We start from the raw sequence: 5,089 nt of genomic DNA on the forward strand, positions 1-5,089 counted from the left end.
AGAAAGAAAGAAAGAAAGAAAGAAAGAAAGAAAGAAAGAAAGAAAGACAAAAAAAACTAGCCAGGCCAGGGGTCTTATATAGCACAGACTGTCCTCAAAGTCTGTGTAGCCAAGGATGACCAAGAACTCCTGATCCTCCTGCCTCTACCTCCAGGGTTCTTGGGATCAAACCTAGGGCCTATGTATGCTACCAACTGAGCCAGATCCCCAGTTCCATTTTTCTCTTCTTTCTATTTATTTATTTTTTTATACAGCGTTCTGCCTGTGCACCAAAAGAATGCACCAGATCTTACTATAGATGGTTGTGAGCCAACATGTGGTTGCTGGGAATTGAACTCAGGACCTTTGGAAGAACAACCAGTGTTCTTAACAGTTGATGCATCTCTCCAGCCCCTAAAGGTCATTTTTCTAGTTCAGCTTTTCTTTTGGCTAGAAGGCCAAGCATGCGTTCGAGAACTGATTTCTTTAAAATTAGATTTTGTGTGTGTGTGCATGCACTCATTTCGCTATGTAAGTATGAAAATCAGAGGACAACTTGCAGAAGTCAGTGGTGGACACATGCCTTTTAATCCCAGCACTCTGGGAGGCGGAGGCAGGTGGATCTACAGCCTGGTCTACAAAGCCAGTCCAGGACAGCCAAGGCTACACAGAGAAACCCTGTCTCAAAATGCAAAAACAAAAACAAACGTCAGTTTTCTCCTAGCATGAGAGTCTAGCTGGGATTGAACGCAGGTCCTCGGGCTTAGCAGCAAGTACCTTTGCCTGCTGAGCCATCTCACAAGATCCTAATTTTCACATGTTAGGAATAAATGTAAAATTGTCACAGTTCCCTGTGGACTGAACAAAAAGACTTGTAGGATGAGAATGAAGCCCACAGATCTCAGGGATCTCTGGTTTATCTCTAGCAGAACTGTTACTATACGGTGGGAGGTGTTATTAGTACTTTTTTTTTTTTCTTTTAAGACAGGGTCTCACAAGTAGACTATGCTGGCTAACAGGTGGGCACCATTGAACCAGGGTCAGCATTATTTTTCCTTCTGCACATGACACAGAGACCTGTTCGATGGCCATTGTCAGAAGTATGGAATAGGCAACCAGACTTTCCCACAATAGGGAGGGTGGTTCTGCTGGGTACTCTCTGGAAAGTCATTGAGTCCATCTGGAACTGGGTGAGGCTGGATGGGGTTAGGATGAGGGGGTCTTTCCCCCAACTACCTTGACAGTTTGGGAAATAAGTGCCTGAGCCACTGAGGACTCAGATCCAAAGTGAGTTAAATTCGGAGATAGCAGCCCCATATGGAACTGAGCAGTCCCTCAGTTCAGCTGGCTAAGGAACTGTGGAGGCGCAGATTGCAGCTGAGGCCTCGGGTCCTTTGCTCCCTACTCTAAACCTGTTTTCTCAACCTGCAGTTTTGGATATAGCTTCATTGATCTAAGGGACCCTGGATTCGTGTTGTGTTTCTGAGTGTGTCTTCTTGTCTCAGACCAGGCCCAAAGCCTAACAAAAAGTGATCCACACAAGTACTCTAGTTTCCACAGTCCCCAGCCACCTTGCCAAAGCTTCCCATCAGCCACAGCCCACCTTAGGGCCCAGTTCTGCATGGCAGTGAACTTGAGACCTGGTCTTTATTATTGACACTCTCTTGCCTCCCTGGCAGCATGAAGGCCAATAGTACCTCTGAGTATAGAATGGGGTTACTTGAGAAAGGACAGAACTCTGAGGCCCCCAAAGTTCCTTTGCCCTTAAATACAACAGTGACCCGCTGAAGCCTCTGTTTGGTAAGTTCCCATGGTCAAGCAGAGAAGGTGACAGACCCAAGGATCCCTCTCGGGAGATCCCAAGGACAGAAGGAAGGAAAGGACAGAGGCATCATATCCCTGACCCACTGAGTTCATGAATTCACTCCTATTTTTGAGTCCTCCTTTGGCCCAGGGCTCAGCATCTAGCAATCTCAATTCTTTGTCCCTTATTCCTTCTCCTCCCCAGAAAAAGATGGCCGCTTAGTCTACACCTACTAGTTCCCATTCTCCAGACGGACATTTACAGGGACACAGTTTGTCAGAATCCATTCTGCTCTAGCATGAGAAACAGAACTGTTTTTGGAGTCCTCTGTGCAGTTGCTCAAAGCCAGCATGGTGACCTGGCTCTGTACTCATCTGGCTCTGGGGCGTATGAACAGATTACCTGCTGGCTCCTCTAAAACTGCTCACCTCCAAAATGGTCCAGTTTCCTTGAACTGGAGTGCAGGGCCCTTGGCTAGGGCACCGCTCTTGACATCACCAGCACCTGGCCCAGTCTGGCTCCCAGTAAATCCTTTTCATAACGACAGAGGACACTGGTCTTTGTGTACAGCAGGTGCTCCCAAATGGTGACACTGCTACCCTCAGAGCCTCACTTGTAGATGATCAGTAACTCATGCTATTGACACTGTCAGGCCACATGGATTAACTCTTAATTGTATGCCAGGCACTCTCTAAAGTGCTTTGGATGTATTCAGTTCTTTCAAAGGAGAGGTGAGTCTTCATGATATTACAAAAGCAAAGAACAATAACTCTAGTCACATCTTAGTTTCTGTTGCTTTGATAAAATAACAAAAACAATGGAAGGAGAAAGGACTTACTTTAACTCACAGTTCAAAGTACGTACGGCCCATCATGGAGGGGAAATCAAGCTAGCGGGAGCCTGAAGTAGTTGGTTACAGCTGCTTCACGATCAGGAAGTTCACAGGAAGCAGAGGGGGACGAATGAAGTGCCGGGCTTGCTTTTGTCTTTCTCTAATGTCCAGGATCCTCTGCTACCACGAACAAACTACAAATCATTTGAATGAATGCAAAAAGAGACTAAGAGCTAACTTCTCCCATAGTGAGACACAGTAGGTAGTGGCAAATCCAAGAATATAAACTCTTTCTTCCCATATTGTGTGAACCCAGGGCCCTATGCTGTATGTGCACTTTCCCTCTAAGCTACAGGTCACAGGCTGGCTTTGAACTTATGACCTTCCTACTTCAGTTTCCCAAGCCTCTGGGATTACTGGAATACAAATTACCTGGCTAGCCTGGAACTCACTTTGCCCTCAAACTCACAGAGATCTACCTGCCTCTTCCATCTAAATGCTGAGATTAAAGGAGTATGCCACCATACCTGGGATTTTTATTTTTGAATGAGATCTGCCTAGTAATTGTTTATCCAGTAACTAGTCTCTAAATCCTGAGTTGACAGAAACTGTGTTTTCATTTAAAACAACAGAAGAGTCTGGAGATAGTGGCCCATACCTGTAATCACAGAGGCTGAAGCAGGGGGATCAAGAATTTAAGACTCTTTCTTTAAGAAAACAGTGAAAAAAAAAAAGTGTGTACATTTCTTAGAACAAAATATGTTGAGTGGGGCTGGAGAGGCAGTTCAGCTGTTAAGAGTAAACTCTGTTCTTCCAAAGGTCCTAAGTTCAGTTCCCAGAGCCCACATGGCAGCTCACAACTGTCTGATGTCATTTTCTGGTATGCAGACATATATGCAAACAAGGTACCCATGTACATAAAATACATAAATAAATAAATCTAAAAAAAATATGTTGAGTCCCTAAAATGCAGACATCTCAGGAGTGTGACTCAGTTTCACCTAACTTAGGCCTGTGCTGGAAGTAGAGGCAAGGACAGGAGCTGGGGCACCATAGCTCCCTCTGCCATCCACACACTCTTCCCATGCGCTAGGAAAGGACGTGGCAAGAACTTGGGCTGACATCTGGAGCACTGAGCCAGAGCAGCTGGCCACACCAAGCATTTAATTACCACATCGACCCTTTAAGGAAAGCACTCTTGCCGTTTCATGGACTAGGACACTGTGGCACAGAGGGACCAGGTGTGAATAATTTCCACCAAGTGCCTGGAACTCAGTGGCTTCCAAAGCCTGCTTGGCACGCTCAGAGGCCACTGCATCTAGAAGGGGTATGCTGTCATCTTTGGCTTCATGATGACACTGTGAAAGGCACACAGTGGGCACATATGTGTATCACACATCATCATAGGACCCAGTACATAGTAGGTGCTCAGATGAAGTCTGCTCGTTGGCTGGGGATTAGATTATGGTGTGGGGACAGGATCACTGGCCCTCGATCCAAATTGCTCCCTGGGATGGATGCTCACTACCCATAAGTCTCTTTGACAGGGTATTGAACCCAAGCCCTGAGAAAATGAGCACATTTGAGAAGGTTCCCTGCTCCTCCTGGCCATGCTGAGGCCACAGAAGAGCACAGTTCAAGCCACACATCTGCAGGGTCCATGTAAACAGGAAGCAGCATGCTGGCAGCAGAACAATGCTGTGGCCTGGTGTGCTATCTCCCTTGTGGAGAGCGGACCGGGTGGCAGCCCAGCTGGAGGTGGTCATGGAAGCCCTTCATACACCCCCCAGTCATTTCTCTGCGTGTGCCTGTGCACACGACCAAGTCCCGTGGCACATGTGTGTAGGTGAGAGGACAACTTTCGTGAGATGGATCTTACCCTCAGGTGGGTGCCAGGGACTGAGCTCAGGTTGTCAGGCTTGGTGATAAACACCTTTACCTGTGGGCCATCCTGCCGGCCCTATTGAATAGATTCTAAGAGAAGTCGGGAAGGGAACTTGGCCTCCAAAATACAACGAACTGCACAAATTAAGGGTGATGTTTCACTAGAGGAGGGGGTTGCTGCTCCACCCCAAAACAATGTCCCCCCTTTCTTTTCTTTTTGAGACAAGGTCTCACTGCTGTATTTATGTCCCTGGCTGGACTCAAACTCTATGTTCAACAGGCTGGCCTGGCACTTGACTTGATCCTCATGCCTCTGCCTCCCATGTACTGGGATCAGAGGCATGTAGCACCACACTGTGCTTCAGTGTCAGGGTTCTAAACAGGGCAGGGTATGACTGGAACAGGTGCTTTCCAGAAAGTAGCGAGTAGAAAGGCAGTTTCCTCAGAGGCCACCATGATCTTAGATGCGATCTCCAAGGTCCTCGTTATTTAATACCACCTGGTATGGGAGCATAATCCTGACTATTTTTACACATTAAAAGCAATTTACTATGGGGTCTGGAGACAGCGCTCAGTCAGGAGTGGACTTG

Source organism: Psammomys obesus, unplaced genomic scaffold, assembly GCF_907164565.1.
Source record: "Psammomys obesus unplaced genomic scaffold, mPsaObe1.curated_primary_1811, whole genome shotgun sequence".
Lineage (NCBI taxonomy): Eukaryota > Metazoa > Chordata > Mammalia > Rodentia > Muridae > Psammomys > Psammomys obesus.